General features: G+C 38.5%; 1 long non-coding RNA gene across 3 annotated transcripts in view; it reads right to left on the bottom strand.

Annotated features, from left to right (window-relative positions):
* LOC105877058 (uncharacterized) overlaps positions 1 to 19,269 on the bottom strand; it is a 41,639-nt gene that overhangs the window by 11,577 nt on the left and 10,793 nt on the right. Inside the window, exons 3-4 of one of the 3 annotated variants that reach the window (XR_012921316.1) lie at positions 11,921 to 12,003; positions 9,019 to 9,837 (exon numbers count right to left, since the gene is read on the bottom strand). The exons of 1 other annotated variant lie outside the window; for it this stretch is intronic. This is a non-coding gene — a long non-coding RNA (uncharacterized LOC105877058). Of the gene's footprint in view, positions 1 to 9,018; positions 9,838 to 11,920; positions 12,004 to 19,269 lie in introns of those variants that run through there. One more of the 3 variants, XR_001156723.2, reaches the window with a different exon arrangement.

Here is a 19,269-nt window from a genome sequence, read left to right as displayed (position 1 = left end):
TGTAAGTTTGAAATGATTCAAAAAATTAAAATGTTTTTAAAGAAAGGAAATGAAAAATTATCCTCATTTGGCAAGCAAGGAAATTGCAAATTAGGTTGGGTTCTGGCTGTGGTTGCACAGGCAGTAGGCAGAGAAGTGAAGAGTAGAAACCAAATCTGTACCTTGCCTGTAACCACAGGATACTGCCTACTCACATACTTAACCAAGTACACATATTGTAAAATTTCATTTATATAAAATGTCCAAAATAGGCAAATCTGTAGAGAAAGAAACTAGATTAGTAGTTGCCTAGAGCTGGGAGTGGGAAGGGAATGGGAAGATTAGGGAGTAATAACTAAAGGATAAAGTATTTCTTTTTGAAGTGATGAAAATATTCTAAAATTGATTACAGTGATGGTTGGAAACCCTGTGAATGTATTTTAAAAAAACCTTTGAATTATATACTTTAAATGGGTGAATTTTATGATATGTAAATTATATGCTATGTTAATTATATCTCAATAAAGCTGTTTCCAAAAACACCAAAAATTTACAAAAGCTCAGAACTTTGAGTTTCTGAATAGCATTGTGGCATGCAACTTTATTTTATGCACAAGCACTTCTTAGGAACAAGAAAGAATCATGCTGGCACCAAAGATAATGGTGAACTGCTCTATACCACTGGTTATTAAAGCACAAGCTAGCCTTTTACTGAAGCTTGAGATCAATAAACCCCAATTAGAGGGTGGCTGATAATATGCTTACCTAGAGAGTGAGTACTATACCTATTCAGCCTTTTGAGGACCAGGAGCTAGACAAAGCTAAAGAGAGTGGACTTCGTTTCCATTGCAATAGGATCCAGGAGGTGCTTGGTTGAGGTGGGGATATTTATATTATCTTCTTCTCATTAACCTTGTTCCATATTTAATTTCCTAAAACATTGAGATGTTAAAATATTATTCTAGAAGAACTTTGATTTCATCTTTGCTTTATACATATCTGCACTATTTGAATATTGTCAAAATAATTTGTAATTATGTTGTTGCTCTTATTCAAAGTATTTTTGTGTTGGATAAGTAGATAGTTGTCTCAAGCTGGGACTGTACCTAGGCCACTTGTATGATAAGAATAAAAGAAGGTCCCAATTAATTTAAAATAATCCACTTAGAGGCTAGCTTTTTAGAAAAGGCTTGCCCTTTTATCTGTACATAAAACTATTTATGTGATTATGTGACATCTCTTATAGACCCTTACAGTGTCCTGAAATACTTTCTGAAAAGAATTAGGCCATTGAAAAAATAAATCATCAGTAGCAATTGATGTGATAAATAGAGTATGAGTAACTCTGGTTCCATCTGAAACTCACAAAGTCCCTTGGCTTGAAGGAGTCAAGTATTTAGTGGAGTCTCTTTTGCTCTTTCTTGCTGTGTTTCTTCCTGGGTACAGAAAATAGCCAAAGGTGAAAATTCCCTCCTCTGAAGCTTTAAAGTACTGCTTAGATGCAGTATCTCTAGAGATCCTGTCCACACAGGTTAAGAACAGAGCTAGGATTCAGATTAAAGCTAATCTGGATCTCAATCCTAGCTCTATTGCACCTTAAGATTATGTATGACATAGGTAAGTTATTTACCCTTTGTAAGACTGTCTTCCCATTTGTACAATGGGAACAGTATTACGTACTATCTCTTTGGGCTTTTGTGAATCAAGGAAAACACAGAACATTTCTATTATAGTGTGTGGCACATAGAAAGCACCCAATATGCATCATTGTTATTTATATTCATATTCCAAAAGAAAAGTCTGTCTAAAATCATCTGGTGCCCCCACCAAAAACAAAATAAAATATATGGTACCCAATCATAAAGATGTAAGCTTCTGAGCCTTAGTTACCCAATTAAAAAATAAGAATAATACATATAGCAAAAGTAATAAAAAAGAAAATTCACGTGACAGTAATTTGTAAATTTCATGGCTGTATTTGCATTATGTAATATATTAGTTTTGGCAGCAAGATAAAACTGACAAGTTACATATAAGAAAATTTCCATTAGACTATCAGCAGATTTCTCAGCAAAAAAAACCTGCAGGCCAGGTGAGAATCAGGTGATATATTCAAAGTGCTGAAATAAAAAAAACTGTCAGCCAAGAACACTATACCCAGAAAAGCTATCTTTCAGAAATGAAAATGAAATAAAGCCTTTCCCATACAAGCAAAAGCTGAGGAATTTATTACCCAAAGACCAGGCTTATAAGAAATGCTTAACACATTGACTGCCGCACTAGAAAAAAAAATTTTTTACTTGGGGCCACAGTGTTTTATTATGAAAATAGAATAAAAACTTCAAAAACAAAATGATCTTTCTAATTTAATTAAAAAATTGTTGTTTTTTATTTGTGTGTGTGTGTGTGTTATGTGACTTGAAAAATAGTTCTCACAGTTCCCAAGGTAAAGAGACATGTGAGTTACATATGTTTCATGAGGCCCCAGGCTCAAAACTGGTGAGAGGTATAATTCACATGGCAGTTAATGTGTTAAGTGAGTGCTAAATGAGTTTTGCTACAACTGGAAGCAAAAGGATAATAATTATTATCATGAAAACACGTGAAAGAATAAAACTCTCTGGGGGATGGTCATGATGGAGACTCAGACTTGCGGGGGGAGGGGGGAAATGGGCATTTATTGAAACCTTAAAATCTGTACCCCCATAATATGCCAAACTAAAAAATAAAAATAAAAATAAAAAAAGAATAAAACTCACTAGTAGAAGTAAATTCATAATCAAACTCAGAATATTCCAATATTGTCATGGTGCTTTGGAAATCTTTCAAGTCTCCAGTATGAAAATTAAAAGTCAAAATTGTAAAATATAACAACAGCTACAATTAGTGGTCAAGTAACACATAATATATAAATATGTAAATTAAGACAACAAAAATATAAATTTTGGGGGGAGGGAGTCTCATGTATTTTTATGTAATCAAAGCTAAGTTGTTATCAGCTTAAAATAGTCAATTAGAACTATGATAATCTTTCTGCTAGCATCTATAGTAACTATAAAGAAACTAGTAACTATAAAGAAAAAAATTACAGCAGATCCACAAATGAGAAAGAAAATAAATTACAGCAGATCCACAAATGAGAAAGAAAATAAATCTTAGCACCACAGAAAACCACCAAACCACAAAAGTAAACAAAAAGAGAGGAAGGAAAGAGCAAAGGATCTATAAAACAACCAGAAAACAATTAACAAAATGTCAGAAGTAAGTCCTTACTTATTAATAATAACCTTGAATTTAAATATATTAAATTCTCCAATTAAAAGATATTAAAAAAAAAAAAAACAAGACTCAATCATATGCTGCCTACAAGAGTCACCTTCACTTTTAAGGACACACACAGACTGAAAGTAAAGAAACGGAAAAAAAATACTCCATGCAAACAGAAACCAAAAACAAACAGGAGTAGCTATATTTATATCAGACAAAATAGATTTTAAGTCAAAATCTGTAAAAAAGAGACAAAGATGGCCATTACATAATGATAAAGGGATAAATTCAGTAAAATCATATAACAATTGTAAATATACATGCACCCAACACTGGAGCACCCAAATATATAAAGCAAATGTTATTAAGTCTGAAAGAAGAAATAGACAGCAATACAAGAATAGTAGGTGATTTTAACACCCCATTTTCAATAACAGACAAATCACCTAGGCAGAAAACAATAAAGAAACACTGGATTTAAACTGTACCCCTAGACCAAAAGGACCTAACAGATATTTACAGACTGTTTCATCTAACAGCTGCAGTATGCACACTCTTCTCAACTGCATATGGAACATTCTCCAGGACAGATTATATGTTAGGCCACAAAACAAGTCTTAATAAATTTAAGAAGATAGAGATCATATCAAGTATCTTTTCTGACCACAATAGTATATAACTAGAAATCAATAACAGGAAGAAGTTCAGAAACTTTACAAATACATGGAAATTAAACAACATGCTCCTAAATTACCAATGGGTCAATGAAGAATTTAAAAGAGAAATTAAAAATTTTCTTGAGATGAGAATGGTAACACAACTTACCAAAACCTATAGGATATAGCAAAAGCAGTTGTAAAAGGTAAGTTTATAACAATAAATACCAACATAAAAAAGAAGAAAGGTTTTTAATAACCTATATGATGTACCTCAAGGAATGAGACAAGGAAGAACAAATCAAACAAAATTGGTAGAAGGAAGGAAATGATAAAGATTGGAGTAGAAATAAACAAAAAAGAGACTAGAAAAACCATACAAAAGATCAACAAAATGAAGAGTTGGTTTTTCAAAAATAAAATTGACACACCTTTCATTAGACTTAAAAAAAAAGGGAAAGGATTCAATTAATAAAATCAGAGATTAAAAAGGAGATATAAAAACTAATACCACAGAAATACAAAGGATTGTAAGAGGCTATTATAAACAATTATACACCAATAAATTTGAAGAAATGGATAAATTCCTGGACACATACAATCTATCAAGATTGACTTATAAAGAAATAGAAAACCTGAACAGACCAATAATAAGTGAGGAAATTGAATCAGTAATAAAAAGTCTCCTATCAAAGAAAAGCCTAGGACCTGATAGCTTTATTGGCAAATTCTACCAAATATTTAAAGAGGAACTAAGCCCAATTATTCTGAAACTATTCCAGAAAATTAAAGAAGAGGAAATATTTTGAAACTCATTCTATGAAGCCTGCATTACCTTGAGAGCAAAGCCAGACAAGAACATAACACAAAAAGAAAACTACAGACCAATATCCCTGATGGACATAGATGTAAATATTCTCAACAAAATACTAGCAAATCAGATTCAAAAGCACATTGAAAAAGATTGTTCACTATGATCAAGTGGAAGTCAACTCAGGGATGCAGGGATGGTTTAGCATAGGCAAATCCATAAATGTGATACATCACATTAACAGAAAGGAGAAAAGCCAGATGACCATTTCAATAGATGCACAAAAAGCATTTGGCAAAATTCAATACCCCTTCATGATAACAACCCTCAACAAATTAGGTATAGAAGGTATGTACCCAAGCATGCCCACTTTGACCATTTCTATTCAACATAAGACTGAAAGTCTTAGCCAGTGCAATGAGGCAATAGAAAGAAATAAAAGGCATCAAAACCGGAAATTAAGCAGTCAAATCGTCCCTGTTTGCAGATGATATGATCTTATAGACAGAAAAGTCTAAAGACTCTACCAAGGAAAAAAACTGTTAGAGGTGATGGATATGCTAAGTATCCTGATTTGATCATTACACAATGTGCACATGTATTAAAACATCACATTGTGCCTCCAGAAAAATATGTGCAATTGTTATATGTCAAAAAACAAATAAAAAAGAATATTAGTTTTGTCATTAGTGTCATTAGTGCTATAATACTCCAGGCAGTCACAACTGTTACCACATACCCATGCAAAATCTATAACTAGTTCTCAATTTTCAGCCTTAGGATTAAAAATGATGAAGATAGTCTGCTTTTTTTTTCTGATGAGAAAATAAAACACAAAAGAAAAGAATCAGGAAATGAAATGGCAAGCATTACTGTTAATTTTTAAAAGGTCAATTCAGTTAATGTTTCCAACTTCATGGTTTGCAATAATGACTAATAGAGGGGAAACAAGTCAAATATTTATGCATATGCAGGCAGAATAAGAGAGCTGCATTTGGTTTTTCTAAAAGATTCTAAACCCTGTTGGTTTTTCTACTGGCAAAATGCAGAGATAATATGACAAAACATGGATACAATCCATCAGAACATCATGATGAATCTGATCTCAATGTCTGGGTTCTTAGAAACAAGCACCAAAGTATCGCACGGTACACAGACCTATTTTTAATGCTAGAGGAAGGAATTCTCAAATGTGCACAAAAGCCAGAATCACATGGACGGCAAGTTATAACACAAATTTTAGGTGCCGCCTCCTCAGAATCTCCTGCTCAATAGGTCTCAATTGGGGCCCAAGATTTTGTATTTCTAACAAGCTCCCAGGTGATGCTGATGCTGCAGGCCTAGGAACCACACTTTGAGAAGCACTGATCTAGACAACACAGGTCTTAATATTTCTGTAATAATGCTCTCCTCTACAAGGATGGTTGGGAGGAGAACACAATCGTATTTGATTTCCTATAGGAAGATCACTGTAAAAGGTGAGGAGCGAGAAGCAAGGAGATTGAAACGACGGTCAAAAAGGGCCATGACCTATGGAGACAGCTGTTTTGTGAACCAGTGGAAACCAGAGACTCCTCTGACCTCACCAGCATGCTGGAACCTCTAGCTCAAAGCATCGGTGGGCATCCAACTGGTCCCCAAGAATGCAATGTAAGTGCAAAGGGCAGTCAATTTAGCCTGACGTAGACACCACGATCCCAGAGGAAAGATCTAGCCATTGCTGCAAGTGCCCTGAAGGGATGTGAGCTGGTCTTTCAACAGGGAGCAGCAAGACAGCAGCTTTTTATTCCGTCTCTTTATTGTTCCTTGAGCAAGTTCGAGTATCACCTGACTCCCAGCCGTGCCTGAATTCCCGGCCCGTGAAAAGCACTCTTGTTATTGCAACTGGGCAACGTTATTAATAATAATGACCAGCATTTATCAATGGCCTACAGTATGTGGGGCACTTTACACGCATCATCCTATATAATCCTTATATCAGCCTGTAAAGTAGGAGCTATTATAATTTTCCCCATATTTCAAATGAAGAAACAGGTTAAGGAACTGGCCCTAAAACACAAAGCCGGTGAATAACAAAGCCAGCTTTCCAACCAGAGCACACAGACTGTTCATCCTGGGCTATAGTCAGACAATATAGGCACATGTGATCTTCACATGCGAGAGGCACATCTGTAAAACCTAACTGGTCCCTAAGAAGCTTCAGAAATCAAACCCATTTCTACATGTATATCTTGTCACTCCCCTGGAAAAGCATGAATATTTCTCATTGCTACAACAAACTACAAAATGATGTAGAGAGATACAAACACAACTCCCTTTGTTCTGCCAGCCTCCTAAATAGTTTTTATGTTACTAGGTCAGCTGGAATTCTTTTTGTCTGTAGACTATGTATTGATTTCTACCCCTGCTGTGCTCTCCTATTCATTCTCTGATAGGACTCTTGGTCCTTCTCTTTTAGTTGCCACACCTCTCTAGGCTAAGGAAGCAAACATCTGAAGAAAACGCAGAATTTCCATGATTAAGGACTTAAAAATCCTTCCTGACTTTGCCTTATTTAATATTCCCAACAACCTGCTAGGGCAGACAATGTCCTCCCCATTTCATGCATAAGGAAACGAGTCTGGGTATACCGGCTGTCGTGGTTAGTACCACACAAGCAGAAAGGGGACGAGGAGGTCCCCGGGACCATGCCCTTTGACTCCAAACCGTTTCTCTCTTCCTTTCCCTTTATTCTCCTTGCTTTCCACCACTTCTGTACTTTTCAAAAACACAGATTCCACAAAACCTAAATAGAGAGAGGAGAGTGGAGGGTCAGCACATGAAATATGTTTAAATGTATAGCATTCCCTGATTTCTTCAAGGTCTTGGCAATGCTCCCTGAAGCCGGGTAGCATTGGGACCACCATTGTCACCCAGCTGCGATGTCTGGGTCCTTCCCCCTCAGTGAGCTAGCGAGGACGGTATTCCGCCTCTCTGCACCGGTGACAGGACGAACTGCTAAGCCCACGCCGGCTGTCAGTGGTTTGTCTGTCTGAGAGTGGAGCCTGGCCTGGTTCTTGCAGTCGGGAAGACGCGCGGCCCAGGCCCTCGAGTCTGAACCGTGTGGTGTTATACTGCCACCCTGTGGTTCCTTCAGCGAGGGCGCAGAAACGACGCTGTGGCTTGGCAAAGCCAGGCTCGTCAACCACAGGGGGGCTGGAGTAGGGGCAGAAGGAGAAACGGAGATTTGGGAAAGGATATGGAAGAGAGGTTCTAACTTGTCAGGGAAAACACAGGTCACTTTCGTCACAAAATAATCTACTGGTTATGAGCACAGGATTGAGGTCAGACAGACCAGAGTTTGAATTTACTAACTGGAATAAGTTCTAATGTTTGGTTGCAGAGTAGGGTGACTGTGGTTAACAACAACGTATTGTATATTTCAAAATAGCTAGAAGAGAGGACCTGAAATGCTCCCGGCTCATAGAAATGATAAATACTCCAGGCGATGAATAGTCTAAACACCCTGACTTGATCATGACACATTCTATGCATGTATCAAAGTATCACATGGACCCCATAAGTATGTACAAATACATATCAATTAAAAATTTTTTGAAAAATAAACTTACCAACTGAGTAATTCCTCCTCTGGGCCTCAGTTTCCTTGTCTGTAGAATGAGAATAGTGATAATTTCTCAGGACTGTAGTAGGAATTAAATGAGACCATGCATGCGAAGTGCTTAGCCTTGAGTCTGTCATATAAGTTTTCGCTGTTATTACGGAGCTGAGATAAGAACAGTGCTCTCCTTTCTAAAGCCCCAGTGAGGTCCTCCCTTCCCTCCCTGTCACTTTGCCTCTCTTTGGTTTGCCATTTAAACATTTCCTCTTTCCCACCTCCTTAAAGTGTAAACTTTGGGGGAGTCAAACAACATATTTCCAATCTTATCTTCATTATCCAGTAGTTTATGACATTTTGCCAACTCATTTAAACTTCCTGAGCCTTAGTTTCCTCATCTGTAAAATAGGGTTAATAATACCCATGTCTCCTGATTATATAAAGAAGTGGAAATAACATATACAAAGCATTGGGCATGGTGTTTTGCACATAGTCGTTACTCTATAAGGTAATCATTATTACTGTCATTATTACACTTGTTCATTCCAATTCTCCACTCCTTCCTTTGTCCTTCAAGAAGCAACAAAATCTTTAAGCTCATCTCAGCCATTAAAGATCCTTTGAGTAGTTGGGAGAGAGAAACAGCTCTTGTGGTATCTAACTATGCAATGCCAATAAAACATTATTTTCCCAGGATTTCACAATATATTTATTTCCTCAAGGCTAAAATACAACTCTATCACATTTTGACATGTGTAATATGGAGTATATTTCATAACTGATGCTTTTGTTTCTTCACTCCAGTTCCCAACGTCCTCCAAAATAAGATGTTACTAAATCAAAGTATATTTTATAATGGATACCAATTTAGAATTAAGAAAGATAAGTGGGTTCTGCTTTTATCTATCCCCAAATATGAAAGTCTAGATTTATGGTGACATCCTGAATGTGCCTAGACATAACAACATGAATTTCTAAAACCACAGTGCTCTTATCTCCCAGCATCGTTGTTATGGGATCTGTCCTTAAAAATCTCCCCCAATTACTTTTTGGGATCCCCAAAGTATCTCACATGCCCATTTTCTTTGGCCACAACTCCCTGCCCTCTGGTTTTTCATACTGGGAAGCTGCTGCTCCCTAGAGGCCTGGCCACTCCAGCACCAGGGCGCCCCAGTGCACTGCGGCTGGACAGAGAAGTCGCAATCCCAGAATGCACCTGTGGCTTTGGCCATCATGGACAGCCCTTCTTGGTCCACAGTCTCTCATGATCACCTTCCTTGGCCTCTAGCACTAACTCTGTGCACTTTCTCCACTAGGCCTCAAGCCAGCCCCCTCCCCCAGCAGAGGGACAGGTGCCCCGCCATTCTCATACCAACCCCAGTCTTCCCATCTCTCTCCAACATTCCTCTCCACTCCTTCCACTAAAAAATTAAAGAGCCCCCATGAGCACTTGGTGCCTAGAGAAGTGGTCAGCTTTCCAGTTCCTCAAAACATCAGGTTCCCAGGATGGGTGCAGCTAGTACAACCTAAAACAAAAACATAATAAAGAAAAAAAATCATTCCTTTTTTCCAAAAGGGTATCTCCTAAGATTCTTTTAAATTTTTTTCAGGACATTCAAAGTATCATTTAACAAATATTTATATTCATTTCAACTTCATATACATATATCTTTACATTATACTTATGAAATACAGATTTCCACGAACTATATTACATATAATAAAATTATGTTGCATAAATATATTTATACAATTTATATTAGATATAATATATATACCTTTGCAATGTAAATAGTTAATGTTAATCACACACTTATTGTGTGCCACAATCACAATGCATTTAAGCATTACAACAAGTCTCTGAAATAAATACAATTACTAATTTGATTTTATAGGTGAGAAAACTCAGGCACAGAGCATTCGGTATTTTGTTCAAAGTCACCCAGCTACCCTAGAGAATGAATTCGAACCCAGGCAGCGTGGCTCCACATCCTAGCTACTGGGCTCACCTATCATCTCACCATCTGGGCTGGGCTGCAGATGAGAGGAGCTCCCTGAACAAATTTTTACTGATGACTGCAAATGATAAACCATTGTGGCACTATGATACAGTATCCTGACTTCCACCCCACACCCCACAACACACAAACACACACAAATAATATTCATGTTCACTTCAAAGGCAAGGATCAATTTCCTTAAAGTGGGGATGGTGAATGGATGCAAAAATGTAGTTAGATAGAATGAACAATATTTGATGGCACAACAAAGTGACAATAATAAACAAGTTAGGGTAGACTTTTAAATAATTGGAAAAAAATGTTTAAAAATCAGAATTCGGCCGGGCGCTGTGGCTCACGCCTGTAATCCTAGCTCTTGGGAGGCCGAGGCGGGCGGATTGCTCAAGGTCAGGAGTTCAAAACCAGCCTGAGCAAGAGCGAGACCCCGTCTCTACTATAAATAGAAAGAAATTAATTGGCCAACTGATATATATATAAAAAAATTAGCCGGGCATGGTGGCGCATGCCTGTAGTCCCAGCTACCCGGGAGGCTAAGGCAGAAGGATCACTTGAGCCCAGGAGTTTGAGGTTGCTGTGAGCTAGGCTGACGCCACGGCACTCACTCTAGCCTGGGCAACAAAGCGAGACTCTGTCTCAAAAAAAAAAAAAAAAAAAAAAAATCAGAATTCCCAGCCTTTGTTTTCAAGGGAAGAGGATTAGGAGGCAGAGGCGTGAGACAGATGGGCTCCTGATCGCTTTTAGTGGAACATGTGCTTCTTTGAAGCAATTACTGTGAGAAGACCATGAGTTGGGACATCCAAGGGTCCAACCCACCTGGCTATACGACAATTCGCTTCCCTTGCAACACACAGTGAGATTGGAACTCTTCTATTTTTTATTTCTCCATATCCCAGAAACAGATGACAAGCCCTGGGCCCTCTAAACTCAAGTGAAAAAGATTTGGCTGTTTCCTGAATATGCAAACATTTAATCACTCCCAGGGTACCTGAGCTGGCAGCACTGATGCTGAATGCTAAAACTGCTCAACCGTGGGCCGAATGGGGAGCTGCACTTTCAGTCACTGAAATGCGGTTGGGACTGCTGCCTTGGTTTCTACTGAATGGGGACTTGTTGCATAATTGAAAACAAGCCTAACATGCTTCATTCATTATTGTCATAAGGAAAAAAAGGGGGGGAGAGGGGAAGGAAAAGTCTTGATGCCAACTTTTTAAAAGTCCCTCTGGTCAATTTGCCTGCATGCAAACTAGCCCATCATCCCAGCCACTCCAAGCCTTGGCAGCACCTTCTCCAGTTCACCCCTTGGCACAGAAGATAGAATGATCTTTGTAGCTGCTTCTTTGGAAAGGTAACTTCAGGGCAGTGGAACAACTAACAAGGATGGAGGAATAACTAACCATTTCACTCTGGCCTAAACAGGTTTTTTCAGCCACAGGGCGCAACTGGTAGGTCAGCCAACCAACGTCTTTTTCTAATTCTTCCAAAGAAGTACAAAGTGAACTTGAACACCTCGGGACCCTAGAGAAAGTGCTGGCAGCCAGGCTGAGCCACAGCCTATATAACTCCGATATCTGAAGAGCTGATGGCTCACCTCTTTTTCTCTCTTCTCCATGCCCTTCTCCTGATGTTCTTTCTCATTGCCAATAACCCAGAACACCTGGGAAGGTGCAGCACCTATTAAAACACAGGTGGAATAATATCCTAAAATTTAAAAAACACAGGTGGAAGTCATCAAACAGATTGCCTTTCATTGCCATCTTTACCTGAGCTAAATGGAAACTCTGACACCAACACACAGATCTTGTGCACAAGCCCCCTTCTCAAGGCAAGCCATTAAAAGGCAATTCCAGTGAGTGATCACAGCTGAGCCTTTATGTCCAGGTACCGCCTCTGCTATCTCTTTGCAGCAAAAAGCAAAAGCTGAAGAGCTGCAATCCCCAAGCCCCAGATGGTGGACTGGTACCAGTAAGTGGCCAGTTAGGAACCCAGCTGCACAGCAGGAGGTGAGTAGCAGACAAGCTAGAGAAGTTTCATCTGTATTTACAGCCGCTCCCCATCGCTCACATCACACGTAAGCTCCACCTCCTGTCAGATCAGTGGCATTAGATTCTCAGAGGAGCCTGAACCCAACTGTAAACGGCACATGCGAAGGTTCTAGGTTGTGCGCTCCTTAAGAGAATCTAATGTCTGATGATCTGAGGTGGAGCTGAGGTGGTGATGCTAGCATTGGGGTGTTGCTGCAAATATGGATTGTCATTAGGTTTGCCTGCACAATAAATGTAAAATAATGGAATCATCCCAAAACCATCCACACCCCCCACCCCATCCAAGGAAAAAATGTCCTTCCATGGTACCAAGGATTTAAACTGAGTAAAGATTTTTCCAAAAAACGTCATTGCTGGGATACCATCAACTCAACCTGTGAGTCTGTGAGAATAGATCCAACTCGTCCATTTCCATAGCTAAAGTCAGTCTCAATAGAAATAAAGCTTATCAAAGAGCTGGTCTAAAAAGATGGCCTGTGTTCTGGGCTAGTCAAAGACAAGAAGACCAAAAAGATCTTAATCCCAAACAAATGAAAACTCTCTGACTGAGGAGTACCAAACTGAAAAGGGATAGTGAAAGGATCATGTAAGGCTTAAGGAGATAAAAATAGTAAATCATTTATCTTCAAGGAACTAACCTCTCTAGAGAAGAGAATCTTCAAAGATAAATTAACTGTACTCCTCACATATTTTAACTCCATTTCACTCCCTGAAAACATCAAGGATTTCAGCCAACTTAAGGCACTGTGTATTTCATTTAGTCAACAAATATTTATTGAGGGTCTACACCAAGTATTCTATGGCAGGGAAGAAGTTTAACCCAATCTCTGTCTTCACAGAGTTTACGGTCTATTGGAGCCAACTACCCTTCCAACTACATAACGTAGCAGTAAAGTAAATTGGAAAGAACATTGGACTATGACTCAAGAAAATTGAGGTCAAGACTTGGCTTTGCCATTGGCCTTATAAATGACCATTAGAAAATCGCACTAGTGTCCTCAAGCCTTAGTAAAATAGGGATGTTTGTGAGCTGCAGCATAGTCCCTTTCTGCTCATCTCCCTTGGAAGTCAGAGCACCTTGAAGACAAGATGGAGGTTCCGGGGACCAGGTTCTAGGCCCCCCTCCACTCTCTCCTTCAATACCGCAGCTCTGCTGGCTTCTGTTTTATTACATCAGAGTTCAGAGTAGGACCTCAGTTGGGAGTAAAGAAACTTTAAAGGCTAAAATGAAGTTTGAAAACTATTGCCTTAAACAATTTCAAGATCCACTCCTGTTCTGTGGTTTCTTTTCCCCAAATGTCGTAATTTCCACCTGTTAGAGTTTACATCTCTGGCAGATAAATCACTGGGGGGAAGCTGTCTGAGAATAGTTCTTCTGATATACTTCTCACCTTAATATCCTACCACAACCTCATGTGATTTCTCTATCTCTACTCTTATCCCCAGCAGGCTTCTGCATTTTTTTCCTTTTCTCATCCTTTATATATCAGGTTGCCAATATGAGGTCTTCACTGGTGTGAACAGCTCATCTCTTCTCCTAGTTACTATATGTGCATATTTTTCCCTGCATAAACCACTGAATTTGTTATTGTAGTCACCATTACAGTCTACTTGCCCTTCCTGGGAAAGATTTTTAGGTCTTTTTTTTTTTTTTCTTTTTGCCTGCTTGTTTATATTCTACCTTGTTCTTAGAATGCATAAAATACAAGCTTGCATAATATCCTTAAATGATATCAAAATAATACATGTACATATTTTTAAAAATATATATAGTCCAAACAGACAGAATGGAAAAAAATAGGCCTACTTCCCAGAGGCAGCTACTTTAAATCATTTTGCTATTCTTTAATCCAGTAATTAACTTCATATCCCTAGATAATATGCTGATATTGCTATTTCTTGATTTTTACATGTTCTACCTATTGATTGCTGCCATTATGGATGGAGAATTAACACCCACTTCCCCTGTGCTCCCAATGTAGGTATGTCACTATTTTAGGCAAATCAATATGGATTTTTCTAGTATGAGGATTATGTAAATGTTGTTCCTGGAAAGGCCAAGCTGTTTGCTAAGTGTAAAGCTTAAATGGAAATCTAAACGTGGAAAAACAAAGGCTGGGACACAAAACGGAGCTATAAATTTGATTAAAATGTGCACTGTACAAAAAAACATATGGGTATTTCTCTGGTCCCACGAACAAGCCATCCTTAGATCATTCTCAAACTGTAACGTGCATAAAAATCACCTGGAATTCTTGTTAAAAGGCAGATTTTGATGCAGTAGGTGTAGACCTGAGATTTTGCATCTCTGACAAGCTCCCAGGTGACACTGAGGCTGCTGGTCCATGAGCTACACTTTCAACAGCAAGGCCTCATCTGATAGCTTCCAAATCTTCTCCTCCTTCTCCACAGACAGCCCTCTTCGGGGAGACTCTTCTAAAATCAACTTCTGAATAATTTCATTCTATTCCGTTTCTTACTCTACACAGAGAGGCAACCTGGCATTAACTATAACTACTTGCACAATGGGGAGAATCAAGTGTCCCATCTCTGATTTGTAGATGGGAAACACCACGGCAGTTAAGGGACCAGGACCGAACGGCAAGTGGCGGAATGTCATAATGTAGAAAGAGTTGCTTCAATTCTTTCTTGCTTGCTAATAGACGCAGAGGCTGTTGAAGCACTTAGAAACAAATTAAAGAGCATGCGTGTCTGGCTTGAGGATGATAAAAGTCAGAGTCAGTAGAATAAGCAAAGGACCAGGCACACTTCCTGCCCCTTTCTCTGTCTCTGCTTCTTCCCCTTTCTCAATCTTTGCTCATCCCTAGGTAGGCTAACATCTGGGGACACTAATGGAAGAGACGCCAAGGGAAGCCCTCCTCTCTTCTACCATGACTGTCCATTATCACAAAGGAAACCTCCTTTACATATTCCTAGGAAATGGTACCTGTCATCGTTTTTTACATGGGTAAAGGCCAGAGGTTGCTGTGAATGTTTAACAATTGGCTGTCAAAAAAAATGAGGCCCTGATTTGTAGCATTTGCCAATTTTCATGGTGTAAACACTCCCCCTCTAGCCAACATCAAGCTGCCAATGTGACTTTACTGAACATGGAATTAGAAAGATACAAGTACAATGGCTCTCACAAGCTGGTACAAGCTGGCTCCAGCCTGTCACAACTAATGCCCGTAAGTTTAATGCCAGACAATTAAAGCTGTATGTTCAGTAAAGATTTATAGCTGTTTTATCAACCTTCTCGTCACCTCCTTTTACTACCAAAGCAAGCTGACCTGTCAAGATCTTTAACGGTTGATAGTTTTCCTTTATTGCAAAGTATTTAGCAAAAACCACCACATAAATTAAGCTTTCAGTCTATAGATAGCTTCTATAAATAGCTTTCTTTGACTCCTACTGAATTATCGCCATGGAGCAGAGAATAGAGTGCTCATCCAGTGGTTTTCATGCATTTGGTAACCTTCTGGAAAGAGAAACAAAAGATCTACTACTTTCTATGCTGAAATTAAAATGATTCAAAACTTTTTATTATGCTCCAGCTATATATGCTATGAAATTCTCTCAGATATTGAAATCCATGTCTTCAGAAATTAAACTTTCCATTTGAAGAAAACTTGAGATAAAAAATTTTATACAAGAACAAAATTATCTTATGGTTCTGATCCAATGTTTCTTAAAAAGTTGCAAGTTTTTAAGTTTTCTGCTGGCATTGAATAAATAAGTTTTCTTAAAAATTTGCAAGTGATCAATTTATAGTCATTTAAGAATAGTTTAAATTTAAAATACAAGCTTTAAGAGATACGTAGTCTTTGACAAGTTTTAAGGGTTACGGAAGTTAAAACATATTTGGAAGGTGACTATGGTAGATTGCTAAAATGCTCTTGTATAGCTGTGCCCTTTGCAATGAGTCTTTGCAAATTCTCCCATCAAAAGGTGAAGTTGGCCTCGTGACATCTTTGGCCAATGGAATGTAACAAAGCAGCACGTGCAGCTCAAGCCCAGCTCCAAGAGGCCTTTTGGGGTTTCCCACTTGCTGCTGAAGGAAACCTGGCACCATGTGAGCAAACCCAGGGTAGCCTCTTGGGAGAGGAGAGACAGCAGACAGCAAAGATAACCCATCCCTGAGGGAGCCCCATACCCCCACCACCACCACACACCAGCCAGACTTGAGCTGACCCAGCACCTAATCACATCTGAGCCCAGCCCAAATTGCCAAATGACAGATTTTTGCACTAAATAACATGTTGTTGATTTAAGCCACTTAGCTTTCTAGTGGTCTAACAGCTAAAGCTAGCTGATCACTTATAAATTAGAAAAAAAACTCAAAATACCCTCCAACCAAATGCAATATGTGGATATTTTTTGGATGCTGATCAAAACCAAACCAACATTTTTAAGACAACTGAGGAAATTTACAGTAGAATGAGTATTAGATGTTATTGAGCAACTGTTGCCATTTTTGTGAGATGTGATAATGACATTGTACTTATGTTTTTAAAAAATCTTTATCTTTAGGGACATAAAAAATTTATACATGCATAAATATAATAAATACACATATATACACACATATACACACTGAAATATATAGGGATGAGATGACTTTATGCTTGGAAATTGCTTTAAAATACTCCAGCAGTGAAAAAAAAAAGAAGGAGGGGAACAAAGAATAGAAGAGATAAAATAGGTAAAATGTTATGCGATAATGTTTGAAGGTTGGTGATGGCAACATGGCAATTTTTTATGCTATTCTCTCTACTTTTGTGTATAATTGAAAATTTCCAAAATAATCTTTTTAAATGATTTTGTCTGAGAAGAGGTCCTTAAGATTATTTCTAGGACCTTTCCAAGTACCTGGAAAGAAAACAATTACTAAATAGAAACACCATGTAATACAATCACTGGCCTGACTGTTTGCTCAAATAACTTATAAATTTCATAGTGCCACTGTTGAAGCAGGAGGAATCAAGTAATGGAAATAGAGATTAGATTAGCTAAAAAGTCATGGTAAAAGTCAAACCCAAGAAAGTAAATCAGCTTGCAAATGTAAACCCAAAATATACTTAATGAAAACTATAACATTAATAAGGCAATGACAAGAAACTTGGGTAGTCGGATTTTAAGTGCAGTATTTTCCCACTGCCACTCTCCCTCACATTAACTGCACTCAAGTGGCCAAATGTTGTAAGCCAGGACTCTTCTGGTGGCACGTGACCACAATACAACCTAAATTGCCTTTAGTGATAAAGTTAATTTCTAGATTGATTAGTTAATATATTAATCACTAGTTGCTTAAACAGTTAAACCTCCAGATCTGAGTGTCTTAACACAATAAACATTTCTTCTTTGTTCATGCCACTGTCCAATGGTGACATTCTTGGCCAGATGGCTGCAGGATCTACCCTTTTCCAAGTCTTTAGCCTCCTAACCAATGAAAGGAAATCAAAGATTCCTCATGGGTTGTGTTTACCGGGTAGGCCTGGAAATAGGTTATATGTGCTTCAGCCACATTTGGTGAGAACTCAAAGACCACACCTAACTACAAGAATCTGGGAACTACAGTTTAGCTGTGTGCACCAGAGGAAGAAGAAATGGGTTTTGGTGAGCATGCTGCAACTTCTATCACAACTGGACTTTATGCTTGAAAAGGCAGAAGTGGTACATCATGTACAACTGGACCCAGGGGTTCTATCATGATGGGAGGTCTCTTTCACACTCTCCCTTCCTCTCTCTTGTCTCTATCATGTTCCATCTCAGCTCTGCATCATTCGGTCTGCTGGGTCCCCCCTTGCCCCCCAATACTGAAAGATGTTTGGCATCCATACTGTTTGGAAATGTGGTTAGTGTGTGTGATGTAAATACTTTTCCTGCATTTTGCAATATTCATTTTTAGCCACTCATTGAAATGTCATGGTTTCCAGTGGAGTCACGTATGGAGAAATTGCAAAGGTGGTATGCTAAACACTGACATTCAGGAAAAGCTGGAATAACATGTGTCCTCCCTCTTAATGTTCAGTTTTGTGGGAAAGAAGGACATACAAGTAAACATAGACAAAACAAGACAAGATCAAATGCTCAACGCCAGAATTATGAGAAGAGGGCTCTGAGCAACCAGAAAAGAGTGGATGGCTGGCCCCATTGTTGGACGAGTTTCACAGAGGGGTGATTTCTTTTTCCTTTTTGGACGTAGGGATGTTTGGGAAGAGGAGTCAGTACATCCAAAAGTACTTATTTAAGAGAGTGTATATTTGGGGAGGAAAATCAATGCAGTTGGAGCATAAAGCCATGGAGTGAGTGGGCAATAAGATATGAGAAGGAGGACAAGATCGTAGTCTAAATACAGAAGGTCTTGTCTACAAGTTGAAGATTTTAAATTGGTTTCCATTAATGGAGGCTTTTGAATCAGAAAGTCATCAAATGTGAGGTTGTTTCGGTTGTGCTGTCATTGTTTTATGTCTAAGGATTAATAGTCTGGTGGAGCATAGTGGGTAATTTAAACTGAGATGATACCAAAGACATGAAGTGCAGAGAGGAAGCTGATGGAAACAGTGCAGGCAGAAGAAGGTGAGGCCTGAGCTGAGACTTTGGCAGTGAGGAAGAAAAAGAGAGGAATTTCTGAGTTAGAATTTGCAAGTTTGGTTACTAAGTGGATGCAGGCAGTGAGAGACACGGAGGAGGGGGGAAAGGATCTGAAATTTCCATGCAGATGGTGTGTAGATGGGTGACTCCACTCATTGGCTGTTTCAAAAAGAAATATAATTCATTTGAGCCACATTTCTATATGTTTCAGTTATAGGAAGAAAATTATAAGAGAAAAGCTCCATGGGAAAAGATTTTGGTTTGAGGTTTTCCAAGGAATTATAGAACACAAAACTTAAAA

Source organism: Microcebus murinus, chromosome 10 (genome assembly GCF_040939455.1).
Source record: "Microcebus murinus isolate Inina chromosome 10, M.murinus_Inina_mat1.0, whole genome shotgun sequence".
Classification (NCBI taxonomy): Eukaryota; Metazoa; Chordata; class Mammalia; order Primates; family Cheirogaleidae; genus Microcebus; species Microcebus murinus.
This window is presented reverse-complemented; position numbering and strand designations above follow the sequence as displayed.